The sequence below is a fragment of the Mus musculus genome, chromosome 8 (assembly GCF_000001635.26).
Source record: "Mus musculus strain C57BL/6J chromosome 8, GRCm38.p6 C57BL/6J".
NCBI classification, from domain to species: domain Eukaryota; kingdom Metazoa; phylum Chordata; class Mammalia; order Rodentia; family Muridae; genus Mus; species Mus musculus.
Genome location: NC_000074.6, coordinates 37,023,704 through 37,038,266, shown reverse-complemented (window position 1 = coordinate 37,038,266; position 14,563 = coordinate 37,023,704). Strand labels below are relative to the sequence as shown.

At 39.4% G+C, this 14,563-nt stretch overlaps 1 long non-coding RNA gene across 1 annotated transcript in view; it reads left to right on the top strand.

Moving 5' to 3' along the window:
* Window positions 1-14,028: 14,028 nt before the first annotated feature.
* The window catches only part of G630064G18Rik (RIKEN cDNA G630064G18 gene), a 38,666-nt gene continuing 38,131 nt past the window's right edge, over window positions 14,029-14,563 (top strand). Inside the window, exon 1 of the long non-coding RNA NR_126063.1 lies at window positions 14,029-14,100. This is a non-coding gene — a long non-coding RNA (RIKEN cDNA G630064G18 gene). The remainder of the gene's footprint in view (window positions 14,101-14,563) is intronic.

The window sequence follows — 14,563 nt, the reverse complement described above, 5'->3', positions numbered from 1 at the left end:
TTAAGTGTAAAACCACTCATAGCAGCCCGGGCCCACCCCCATCAATCCCTACTTAAGAAAACATCCCACAACTGGATCTAATGGAGGCGTTTTCTCAGTTGAGGCTTGCTCCTTTCGGATAACTATAGCCTGTGTCGTATTGACATAAACCTAGCCAGCCCATGGTTCCTCATTCACCCTGTTGAGAATTATAACAAATAATTGGACATGAAGTTAGAATAATCTTATAATGAACATTTAGGAAGCAAATCCAAGGCATCTGACTTATTGAACTACAATGCTTCCTGAAAGGTCTCCAAGTCTCCATTCAAAGACCCATGCGAGCATGAAGTTTGCTAAGTATAAACCTATCCCATGCATCATTCTTCTTCCAAGCAAGGATACACATATAACACATTCTAAGGCTGTCCAGACAAAGTTCTCACGAGAAAGGAGGAGATTATGGCAGAACTTGATGTCCCTAGAAGCCCCCTTGTATCTTGAAGGGATGCCTCAGAGAGCAAAGAGGAGCTTTAAGAAATAGCTTCAGTGGTCAGTTTAATATAAAAGCCCCATGAAGAGCTTCCTGCCCTCTGTTCATCAGCCTAGGGGTGAGAGACTCCAGTTCTCTTTTCTGCTTCCTCCCACAAGCTCTCACTTTTCCACAGAAGGAAGACTGGTTCTTACCAATGAAACTTTGTAGCCACATGTGGGGTTCTCTAGACCCTACTTCCATCCTCCCCATCTAATACAGCGTAGGCTTTTCTATCTCCTTGTCCTTCTCACAGTAAACCAAGACTGAAAAGGAAAAACTTTTTTGATGGGCGTATAAGAGGGGATGTGTCAACAGATCATATATACTTATATGAAAAAAAGAAGAAATAATAAAGAGTGGAAGGGGGAGAGGAAGAAATGAAAACTCGATTCGAGTTTTTAACTTTCTCTGTTCCCCTACTTGATGAACCCATCCATTACCAAGGAAATAGCATGTAAGTCACTTGAATTATAACTTTAAAACTTAAATCCAAACTAATTTTGATTTTGAAATCCATTCTCTTACATAACTTTGGCATGGTTTTAAATGGAGGAAGATTAGGAATGTTTTCAGATACTGCAATGCTGACCCACTTTTATTCTGTTTTGTTTTGTTTTGTTTTGTTTTGTTTCTTCAGGAAAAAAAATGTACTAATTTAGACAGGGAATTTGATCTGTGGAAGACATAAATACACTAGGATGCTGAGAGAGACATGAGCCAGGGCTTCGGATTAGCAAAATCTAGAAAATCTGTAGTGTGGGAAAACTAACAAGCAAAGAAAACACATGCTCCAAATAGTTCATAAGTTTAAGAGCCAATTGTTGACTGTGAAGGAACTCAGTCCTGGAAAATGTCCAAGCCTTCCTGCTTCCATTTTTGCAGGGGAAAAAAAAAGGAGCAGGGAGTGTTGAATGTTAAAACTCCTTTTAAAGCATTATTTTGTTTCATTTCAATCGTGCCTATAGGCCCATAGCTCCATTGGCACATTTGCCTATATGTTTCTGACCTTCAATCTATGAAACGCGGCAAGTTGAAACACAGTTATATTTTCATGGTCATAGACCTTGTGGCTTTTCAGAGATCTCATTCTTCATTTCGGAGGAGCCCTCTTAGACAGTTCTTCTTAGACACAGGAAATTTTGTATCAGAGAGAGTCAGAGAGTATGATTTCATCTGGCAGCTCCATTGGGTTAGACCTTCTGGTAACTATGCTCCTGAAATCCATTCTGCACAGAAGGATACTTTCCTTCTAATATCCTTTTAGCTTGAGTAGAAAAAAAAAAAAAAAAGAATCAAGTGAGCTAGAAAAGTGAGGTCAGCTGGAAAGCTTTTGAATCACAGTAATGACCAACCTATCAGTGTATGCATAAAAGAGTCCAGTAGTGACGCATAACTCATCGGTAAACAACAGCCACCTAATAGGACTTAAGAGTTGCTCAATGGAAAGGAATTAATGCCTTGCACTAACTCTTCTACGGAGGATAAACTTGCACCAGCTGGTGTACTTTTGTGCAGGAGTCCTTTTGTGCAGGAGTTATAGTGTAGATGTGTTCATTGGGACTGAGCTCCACAACTCTGCATTTTGATGGGTTGTGGTTCTCTGTGATGGTCTCTATCTATTGCAAAGATATGTTTCCTTGATCACACTTAAGAGCTACCACTACCTGTGGGTATGAGGACAAGTAATTAGAATGCAGTTGGCCATTTTTCTAGCCTTCTGCTCTGTTTTGTGAGCCTTAGATACAGATTGTGTTGTAGATGTATCAATTGCAGAGGGGTACCTCCCAGCCAGCAGTTATTTGCACTTTAAGCACTCATGGATATTTGTAATAGTCACTGCTGCAAGAAGAGCTTCTTTGATAATAACTAATTGGTTAATACTAGAATAGATTTTTAGAATGTAGTTGGCAATAATTGGTTCAGGAATATGGCACTAGGAGATTATCCTCTAGGGCTGATGACCTGGCCTGCCATAAATAGTTGGCTGGGTTTGAGTACCAGGTATTAATTCCTTTCCATTGAGCAACATTTAAGTCTGATTAGGTGGCTGTTGTTTACCCCTGAGATATGTGTCACTATGGCATTCTCTCGTATACACTGCCAGGTTGGTCATTGTCATGATTCAAAAGCTTTACAGCTGGATAGAAAATGTAGTTGCTTTTCTCCCTTGGCAGCTTGCACAACACTTCCACATGCTATGAGTGCTAGTAGTCAGGAAGAATATTTCTAGTTCCAGTTGAATCCCTCCAAATCTTGAATCTAAAATATTAGAGTGTGTATTCAGCAATAGAACTTGCCTTCAAGTTCTGCCAAGGCAATCAAAAGCAATGACATTTAGCCTGTATTGTTTTGGGGGCATCTCTTGGGCTCCCCTGATGAATAACTCAAAGAGAAGTTTCCCATGACTGGCAATAGGGTCTTCTTACATGGTCCTTATGGCTTTGGCGGAATCATTGTAACTCCAAGTGGCATAACTTCATTAAAAGTATTTATAAATGTCTACTAGATATTTATATGTTTATTGTGTGTATTTTAATGGAACACAAAATAATGTTTTCCTATGGCTTTTAGATCATTCGAATGTTCTTTATCCCTTTTCCTTCATTGTTCTCAGTCTTTTTTTTTCCTCAACTTCCCCAGACTACCCCTACCACCATATTTTTCATTTTTTCCCCTTCATGATACTGGTTTCAGAGGGAGTCACTTTAATGACACCTTTTTTGGGCCTTCAAATCCATTTCCATAATACAGGGCCCTCAGCATCTGTCAAGGATTGCCCTGCCTCTGGAACTCCCAGACTATGACTTAGGCCACAGATGTTGAAGTTTCATATAAAAATAGCAGTAACTTCAAGTCCTATAATTTACATATAACCTCTTGAGCGCTCCAAATCACCTCTAAGTTACTTACAATTCTTCATAAAATATGGGTGTTACCAGAATAACAGTTCTCTATCATTGGTTAAGGAATTGTAGTAGAGGTCTGTACACATTCAGTCCAGAACAACACTTTACCTGAGATATTTTTGGACTTAGGTGTGTTGAATCTAATACTTGGATTCTCCACTCCTTCCTATTTGCCCAGGACATACTTACTCTTTTACTCTTAATGTTCCATTCTTGAGTTTTAAATATATATGCTGTAATCATATAGATAGGACTTCTACATTCACCCCATTAGTCTTTACTCCCTAACTGATTAACTTGGTCCATTTATTGTGATGGAGATTGTCGATACCTTTTGGACTTATTTCTGGTGTCATGCTTTTTGGCTTACATTTTCTTTCTCTGCTTTTCCTTCTCCATGGTGCCATGTGCACTGCTGACTGGGTTTCCCTACTCCAGCTTAGTCCACTTGATTACAGCCTGCACATTACATTTCCATCCTTAGCCCACCATTGCTGCTGCCTGCATTAGATTTCCATCCTCAATCCACCATTGCTGCTGCCTGAAGAGCTTTAGGAACTGCCCAGCTTTCAGCAATCTGTCTTGGAATATTTTAAAAATAAATATGTGTATACATAGACATTTAAAATTTAAAAATTGTATCTTGTTCACCAAATTTGGTGGGTTTTTCCTATCAGAAGGGCTTCCCCCACTTTTCCAATCTACAATATTGGCAGAAATAAAAAACTTCCCTACCATGTACCCTTTGCCTTTTCACATTTATCTTCAAATTGGCCACTTGCAAGAGAGGAAAGACTGTTCCCAGAGTTGGGATTGTCTATTTTAACGATTAGGCAAAATAGAAAACTCAGTTTCCTGCTAACTGCCTATGCTGAAGCAGTAGTTGAAATTCATAAGGGGACAAATTCCCTCAAACCTTATGGATTCAGGACACTGCTTTTACTGATAAAGGTAGACACAGTACTTCCTTCTAGACCTAGGTTTTCCAAAGACCTTAACCTATGGCATGCATTGCTCTAGAACTGCCAGTATCTTCATTCTATTGGGTTGAAAAAATACAGTGGAATGATTCCAGACTCTCTGAGAAGTGATCCAGATGTTGCCTTCCCTGATTTGCATTCTTTGGTCACAACATAGGGCTACTCAAACGAGTCTGAAGTGCTCTGCTCCATGATACACAATTGTTTCAGTGAAGCTTTTAGGGAATATGGGCTAAATTTCAAGACTCCCTATGCTTTCCATATAAGTCAAATATTCTAACCCTGTCTTTCCATTGAAATAAGGCTGCAATTTCTAGGGGCTGAGCAAGCTAATTGATAGCTGGGGGTTTCTGCCCTGTTCTAAAAATTGATGACATTAGGGTAACATGAAATTGTCAGGTAGCATCTTCCCAAGATGGAACAGGGTAGGACTCAGTCATTCCTTGATATATCTGCGCCTAATTTGGTCTTGAGCAAAAAGTATACATTTTTGCTAATGTACTGGCTGGTTTTGTGTGTCAACTTGACATAGGCTGGAGTTATCACAGAGAAAGGAGCTTCAGTTGAGAAATGCTTCCATGACATCCAGCTGTGGGGCATTTTGTCAATTAGTGTTCTAAGTGGGAGGGCTCATTGTGGGTGCTGTCATCCCTGGGCTGGTAGTCTTGGGTTCTATAAGAAAGCAAGCTGAGCAAGACAGAGGAAGCAAGCCAGTAAAGGACATCCCTCCATGGCCTATGCGTCAGCTCCTGCTTTCTGACCTGCTTGAGTTCCAGTCCTGACTTCCTTTGGTGATGAACAGCAACATGGAAGTGTAAGCTGAATAAACTCTTTCCACCCAACTTCCATCTTGGTCATGATGTTTGTGCAGGAAGAGAAACCTTGACTAAGACAGCTACCCACTTACTGCTTCTATTGTAACAAACAGTTGTCTAGCCTGCTGTATACAGCGCCATCCCCTTTCAATATGCACACAGTACCTAAAACTTCAAGTACACTTCCTCTTGCCTTTCATTTGTCAGCAATATCTCTATACAGTATTTTAGGGGAAACGTGCTCTCAGTTAAATATTTTCTATCTGCTTAAATATTTTCACTTTTGAACTTTTATATTATTGATTAAACCCCTTGAAGCTACACACTTAACATAAAGGTTGTCAAATGAAACTGTGTTTGGAGGGAGAAGTCTTTTGTAGTGATTGTGGAAAGCAAATTAGTTATTTTCATTAGCTTTGCCCCAGAGTCGTCAATAGAATGAATTAAATTATTGCCCAATGTGATGGTAAATAGAGCCAATTTCATTATTTTAAGTGGTACTTAAAATGCTTTTTAGGTCTCCAATCATTTGTTATCTTAAGTCAATAGATCAAACATATTCTGGACCCTTTGTTCTGTGAAGTCATACAAAGACACGAGGGTAGAAGCTGCCTAGGAAATCAGCCTTAATATGTTCACGAGCTGCAACTGAATGTCTCAGTGTCTAAATAAACATTAATTGCACTGTTAGATAAACACACCAGAATTCACCCTGTTATCTAATGTGTAATGTGTAATTATACTTTTATCTGTTTTTTTTTAAAGAAAACCTTTTAAAATGATAAGTTAGTTCAGAATACAACTGATGGATTGTTGCTCTTCTCTCTAGACACCTTATATTTCAAAGAGAAGGAAGTATGCTTTTCTCCACTCTTATATCTCTGTAAAAACCTTTTCTCTTACTACCAATGTCACCAGGGGTACGCGCCTGTCCTACTCAGACTGTTCTCTACTGTTCAAAGTATCCATGGCATTTGATTCCATGAACCCTTAGAAGTGAACTTTCCAGGAAACGGCATGTGACAGTTGCATAGAAATGGTGCTTTTACAAGCTGAGCATACACTTCAGTTAGCCTACTAATGTACCAGACGGTAAACCATTTTGAAGTGGCAACTTGTGTATATTAATAGCATATGTCAAATGGAAATTCATACATTTCACACATGGAAAAGGTTCATTGCTAAAAGCACGAAAGTACATAGGTTTGTGTTATGATAGAGTGGATATGTCAAAGCACATGTGGCAGTATTTGTTTCCACTTATCTGGCTGCTGATGTATACTAAGCATTATGATAAATGCTTTCTATGAACAATTTTAATGTTCACAGTTGAATTTCTATCTTATCCAAGTAAATAGGGTCTCTAAGAAACACTAATCTTCCCAGGGTTAGTTAAAGGGCAGTGGTAAAGTCTGTTTTGGTTGATTGGTTGTTGCTGCTGCTGTTGGGGTTTCCTTCTGCATCTCTCTCTTCTTTCTCACTCCACCTCCCTCTGTTCCTCTTTCATTTAGAGAGGGTCTCAAGGTATGCGTGTGCGTGCGTGCGCACACACACACACACAAGAGGATGAAGCGGAGGATGGATGATCTTGGACATCTGATCTCCTAGCCTTCACATCTGGAGTTATGTGATTGTAAGGCCGGCATCATCACGGTGATTTTCTATGGTGCTGGGGATTGAATCTGGACATCTGGCAAGCCAAGGGTCTTCATTAGGGTTTCCCACCTTGTAAAGAGACATCATGACCACAGCAACTCTGATAAAAGAAAACAAATGGGGCTGGCTTACAGTTTCAGAGTCCATTATTGTCATTCAGGAAGTGTTGAAGGAGGAGCTGAGAGTTTTACATCTTTGTCCACAGGCAGCAGAAGGAGACTGTGTACCACATTGGACAGAGCTTGACCATAGGAGTCTGCAAAGTCAGCCTCCACAGTAACACACTTCCTCTAACAAGGCCACACCTACTCCAACAAGGCCACACCTCCTAATAGTGCCACTCCCTATGGCCAAGCATTTAAACACATAAGTTTGTGAGTACCATTCCTCTTCAAACCACTGTACTAAGCATGAGCTCCACTAAGTAAACTACAGCCTTACGAACAGACCTTAAGTTTTATACTGTTTCTCAAACTTGTACATTTTCACAGAAACACATCAGTTGCTTTGCCAAGTATTTGGTAAGATTTTATTATAAACTACACACAGGGTAGTTTTGGTTCATTTGTTTTTTGTCTGTTTGATATGTTGAGTCTATCTCAGAAGAAGAAAAAGAAAAAGGAAACACCATCGTCATCAGCTGCTATCTCATGAAATGGACACTGTATGTTTTCTTGGATATTATTGCTTTAAGGTACTGCAAGAAAGAGTAAGCCTTGCTCATCAGAAGGAATCCCAACATTGGTCTTCTGTGGTGTAGAGCATGCCAACTCAGACTGCCACTAACATCCATGCACTCCAGACCTCTCATGTTCGCAGCGTGTGGAACAGAGATGCTCAGGGATCCACACGATCACCATCCAACATCAGACAGATGAGACTGAGGAATGCTAAACAATTCTAGTAGCTTTATTTCCGCAGTGGAAGCTAGATGGGGCTTCTAGAGCATGTTTTAGCTTTCCTGAAGCAGACGTGATTGTTTGAAACGTTGAAATCGTACTGTGAGTATGAAGATCAGGAACAGCTGCATGCTTCAGGGTGGGTAAACAGGTGTGAGTGAGAACAACTTACTACTTACCTGGTAGAATAATTTAACCTTTCCTAGTTTTAGTTAGCTGGTAAATCAGACACACATGGTTAAAAAAAATGAATTGCCTTACATGTGTGGACAAAATGCATGTACATAGAGGTATTCTGAAGATAGAATTGGACATACATCTATGTGTGCATGAACATATTCAGAACTGCACAATGCACATACATTTCATACAATAATATTTTATTCTTTTAGTATTTCAAGCAAAAAGCCAAATCTACAAAATCAGTCAAGATTTTCCTATGCTTATTTTAGAAGATGAGAATTAAAAGCAGAAGTTTGAATTCATTCTTGTTGTTTAGAATTTCTCTAAATATGCCTCCAGTATGTGTGGGGAGATAGGGGAGAGATCAATAAAGAGAATGTGAGCTTTTCTCACAAGTAGGTTCCATTCAGCTGAATGACATTCAAACCAATGCAGGTGTCCCATGTACCTTCCTTTCTGCATCCAGCTTGCTACCCTCTGTCTGGGTGGCCAGGCAGAATGAAGGATGAATAAATTAATTATGTAATGAACAAAAATGAAAGCAATTTTTTAAAAAATGAAACAGCGAATAAAATCTGAATAAAAGAAAAAAGAATTGTAACAGAATATTGAAGCTAGTATTCCTTAGAACATCGGTCCTGTGACTTTTCCAGGAGGAACAGAGTACTTTATTGGAATAACAAGATTTTCTCCAGTCCTTTGACAGGAGGCTTGCTACTAGCCCAATGCTGGGACGGAATAACAAGCTGAGCTGATTTTATTCCAAGCTCCTCAAAACAAAGATGATGTGTGATGCAATCAGCCCTCCTTCCCTAACTTCCAGAGCAAGGCACTTGATTTCAGACCACCTCCAAATGTTTATTTGCAAGTGTAAAGTGAACTTCTACCAGGTACACACAGGATGGCAAGGGTGCCTTCTGTCACACTGCAGCGTGCAGCCCAAGAGAGAATGTCAGCTGGTAACCATGCAAAAAAGGTTTCCACTTTCCACTTTCGAGTAAACAGGATTATTTTAATCCTCGTTCAAAATGGAATCAGGTAATTTCATTACCATCTAAGTATTCCTTGGCCACTGGAGGTAATGGATGTTTGGCTTCTTACCCAATGTTTAACACAAGAAATGTTGCTGTCAGATTAAATCTCCCTAAAGGAGCAATAAGAAAATATATGTATCTAATTCACTTATCTGAGGAAAAATGACCTGGGGCAGTAATGTTATTTTCTATTAAGGTAATCTTGAACATAGATGGAAACCAGTTAGACAGTAATTTAATACAATGGCAACACAGAACTCAGAAATTAAAAATAAAAATATATTCCCATACTGAAGAAGAGTTCAATGGTACCTTCAGCTTATATTTGAGCTGAGAAAATGATTTCCAAGGCAGACTACAGTAATTTTATAAACAATACTTCACAGGTGAGCCCCAAACACTTTCCAAACCAAACACGAAGGACAGGCGCTTTAGTAATAACAGTGTTTAGAACGCTATCATCTTTATTTTCATAGTTAGGTTATGAAGTTAAAAGATCATGTAAGCTTAAGAATAATTTAGTTCCCCCACACTGATACTGCATACTAAGTAACATTTTAGATTCCAGGATGAAATGTTTTCATGTAGATGTTTTATATATTTAGTTTTTCATGTTTTAAAGAACATTCCCTATATCCACTTTCAAATCTTTTTAATTTTTGTTAAAATTTCATGTATGCATGCAATGTGTTTTAACCCACTCCATTTCCCATTCTCTACCCTCCAAATTGTCCCCTCTTCACACTACTTACTTCTCCTCCCCAAATGTCATGCATCATCCTCTTGTGTTATTTTTGTTGTTGTTAAACCTACATAGTCTACTTTTGTTGTTGTTCATTTTAGAGATTCCCCCTAGATCATTTTGTATAGCTCTGAAGTCTAGATAGACCAAAGATGTTCTAGTCTAAAGTGGCAGTTCCCTAAATTCCAGCCTAGACTACCAATTCTCAGATCACTGGCAAAGGGCCCGGGAGCAGCAACAGCAGCAAGGACTTGGGGAAAAAGTGAACAAGAAACCTGTCAAATTCTGGCTCAAAGAGCATCATGTCGTGTTCTGCAGATGTTCAGGCTGGCCTGCTTATTATCCTGAGACAACTTAACCTTCTTAATATATATGCTGGCTCTTGCGACCCAAAGGTCACAAAATTCTAACATACATTTAAAACACAACTTTATACAGCAGAACAGAAGAAGCTAAGTATCTATGATAAACAATCAGATTTTCTGCTCTTCTTAATTGTATGGCACCCGTCTCAGTAAGTAAAATTCTTCTTTGGTATCTGCCTGTACTAGAGGTGAGACCTTGAGTCAGTCTTCCTCTCTCTGTCTCTCTGTCTGTCTCTGTCTGTCTCTCTCTCCCTCTCTCTTATTTATTCATTTATTTATTCACTTTATATCCATATCACAACCCCTCTCAGATACCACCTCACATGGCTCCTCCTCCCCCTTCTCCCCTGGGTATCAACCACACCACCACCACCACCATCCCCCCCCCCCCACACACACACACATGGCACATCAAGTCACTACAGAACTAGGCGCATCTGCTCCTACTGAAGCCAGACAAGGCAGCCCAGATAGGGGAACAAGATCCGCGCGGGCAGGCAACTGAGTCAGGGACAGCCCATGCCTGCTCTGGTTGCCGGAGAACCCATATGGAGACCAAGCTTTCCATTTGCTACATATATGAAGCAGGGCGTGGTCAAGCCCTTGGATGCTCTTTGGTCGGTGATTCAGTCTCTGGGAGCCCCCAAGCATCCAGGTTTGTTGACTCTGTTTGGTCTTCTTGTGGACTCCCTATCCCCTCTGGGTTGCTCAATTCTTCCCCCACCCATCTCTTCCACAAGACTTCCAAGCTAGGTCGAATGTTGGGCTGCATCTATTTAGGTCAGCTGCAGGGTAGAGCCTCTCAGAGGACAGTTATGCTAGGCTCCCGTCTATGAATCCAGACTGACAGATACAAACACATTCTGAGGCTCCAGGGGAGTTAAAGGAGAAAGGCAGACCTGCAATGCATCTCTATTGATGCTCCTAGAACAGCTCCACACATCTCCCTAACCCCCAAATTGGAGGAGGTTCATTCATGTCCGTCTCACACAGGACACTTGTGTATCTGGGCTCGAAGTGACAAATATAGTTGTCAACGGTATCATCATATGTTGCATCATTGTGACAAGGCTTTGACCAAAGGCTATCCTTTTAGAAGTGAGCTCTTCAATGTGCTGCTGTTGAAAGGTTGTGAAACTTTTAGGGGTGGAGCCTAGTGTTTTAAGGGGTGGCGCCTAATGGATAGTCTCTGGGTCTCTAGGCATTTGTCCTTAAAGGATATAGCGATTTTTAGGTCTCTAGCTCTCTTCCTCTCCTTGGAAATAAACACTGTATTTCTATCATGAAAGCTGCCTCTCCAAAATTCATAAAGGATTCCATAAATTATCAGTTGGAACCTCTAAAACTGCATGATGATAATCTCAGATACTCGCCACTGCAACGAAAAGACCAATAAACGGAAAGCCTGGATATCAACTTTCTTAAAAATCTAGACAACAAATATTCTTCAAAAAAAAAAAAACCAAATATGTATTCTTAGGAAAAAAAAATCCTGATCTCCATTTCCCCTTTTCTAGATCATCTGTGCTAAAAACTTGATCCTGCTGGTATGTATCCCAACAAAAATCACCCATGTTCCTGTGGTAATGTACATGATTTTATTCTTTATTAGTTCATGGGTATCTACAATAACTTCCACTGAATTCAATAACAAGGATTTATTCATTTTTATGTATCATTTTTTGAGACCTGTGTTCTTGTAGCACAGGCTAGCCACAAATTCACTATGTAGCTAAAGATAACACTGAACTCACAGCCTGCCTCTACCTCCCAAGTGCTGGGAAATCAGGCATGCACCACCATTCCCAGTAACAACAAACTTTTCATATAGAAATATTTTCTGTTTGCTTGGCATTTACTAAAGATGTAATTTTTCTATACACCCTTATATTTTTTTCTATTTTCTTGAAAATATTATGATGTACTCTAAAATACACATTCCATACATATGCATGCATCTCTGTCATGTAGGATTAATGTAATGCAGAAATGTATTAATGGAATATGTCCCTTCTGGACCATTCCACAGCTCTAATTTTTATACACTTACAGATTTGTGCACTTTACCTCTGGTGTCTTCCCACGACAATGAGATAAGATTTTTTTGTTTAGGTTTTGGATTGACTTGGCTTTTACATTTATCCCCCATAGGCTAAGTCCCACACTTTGTCTTTAATGATGTGTCACCTTACTTCCTCCCTATGTGGTCAGTTCAACATCACTTTTCTCCATTTGGTTTCTCCTACTATTGTCAGATTATCACTCTGATAGCCTGCCCTAAATGTTGATTTTTCACTTGCTTAAAGTAAAAACATTCTTCATGTTCCCCTGAAGGTGCTTCCATTTCATAGAGCTGTAACAAGACCTGCACTTGGCCACAGAAATCAACATGACAGCATTTACTCTAATGGAGCTCACGGTGACCTAACAGAAGGTTTAAAATAAATAGAGGCAAAATGGTAAGCACTCATTGTCAGACTGAACCTGATAGTCACAACATGAATACCAAGAAAGATGAATCTTCATTTGTGCCTTAAAGAGAGGGTTAGGCAGGAAAGCCAGCTGAGAGTATCAGCGTTTGCATTTCTGTTTTATGGATGTTGCTGCAAAATTACTTTAAAAGCTTTATTCTCTAAGTACGTCGTTTGAACAGAGCAGACTGCCTAGGGAAGCTAAGAGCTAAAGTTAAAGAAGGCAGAAGAGAACTATTCCAGCTGTTACATGCATAGTGGAATCCCCTTTCTATAGGTAGCGCTTATTTTATGTGCAGACAAGAATAAGATCGTGCTATTATTTGTGGGAATTGTGTCCTCCCTACAACTCACCCCAACAAATTCAAAATTCTGATACTCCAAAAGTATCCCTTTGCCAAAGCAGTCTGCAGAAGTAACCAAGTTAAAATAAGTTCACCAGGGTAGAGTGTCCAGTGTCTTATAGAAAGAAAATTCAGACAGGCATCCACAGAAGGAGAATGTCACATAAAAATAAAGGTAGAGATCAGATGTCCTACTCCATATCAGAAGATATCAAAGCTGTGAGAAAACCACCAAGGGCAGAAAGAACCTGAAAAAAATTCTAGGTCACAGTACTCAGAAAGATGGTATGGTGCCGATACCCTGACCCCTAGACCTTCAGCCCTGGGGAGGGTAAGGAGATAAGTTTCTACTCCTAAGGCACCCAACTGTCACCTCTGTCACAGCAGCCAAAAGGAACAGTATAGATGTTAGACAAGAGCGCTGCTAGGTAATCAAGTGAAATTTTCTGATTTGAAACATAGGAATACAAAATGAGTTCATGGACAATTTTGAAGAAAATGCAATGCAAAATTTAGCCATCGTATAAAGGAAAATATTAACAAGTAATACTGCCCTGAATTGTATAAGTGGTTCCAAAACTATTGAATAATCCTCCCTCCATACCTTCAAGGCAAAATCTGCATGTCTCTATCCACAACATTCCTTCAGGAAGTCCCAAGACTGTCAGATGGTGCCTGTACTGTTTAGAGTTAAGCCTTTTTCTGATTGTCAGCGGAATGAGGAGGGGGTGCTGTAACTGGTAAGAAATAGTGTGAAAACCTCTTTAAAAATGAAGATTAATCTTATTTTCGTGTAATAATGGCTTCAGCATATTCTGGTTGTTGGGGTTTTTTTTGGGGTGGGGGAGATCCATTATTTGTGCTATATATAAATATACCCATTTAAGCTGGGAATATCTTAGGGTTTCTTGAGAGCATAAACTTCAGTGAAGTATATGTCAGTGCCTCTACTGATGTATGTATGAATACACCCACAGCTGATGGTAAATACAAAACTAGGGTCTGCAAACAAAGAATGGTCACTTTGTCTGCAATAGCATTCTCTGATTGCAAAGAATCCCTTGGGAATTCATGGCTGGAGACAAGCCCCACCCTTTCAAAGGGCTCCTGTGCTCACTCATGACTGTCTTTGCATTGCAAGGGCATTTACTTGTTCTGTTCAGCTACAGGACAACGCATGGAATCAACCAGGTAAAATCTTTCTTTTGCTCATTTTAAATTAAATAGCATTCACAGGACATGACCAAGTGAGAGGTTTACATCTTGAAATATTTCTGAAATTGTGATCAAAATATCTGATTCATGAAAATAAGGTCTGCAGGTAGGGAACTATATATGTACAAATATACACAATTGATATATTCAGTGTCATTTTCTGGCATTGGCTTAAACCTTTACCTAAAATGTATAATGATTTCACAAGGAAATAGGACATTTTAAAAATTACCATGGAGTGATGCTTTTTCATAAATAATTTGAAAAGATGGTGTCTGCTGAGCAGTTCACTGTGAAAATATTTATTTGGTTTAAATGATGATGACATTTAGATTTTGTGTTTGACTTTTTGTTTTCATGGCCCTTATGTAATTATAGAATTTGACTTTGGACATTGTGAAATTCATTCACTTTTGAAGCAAACTTTACATAGGCTTGT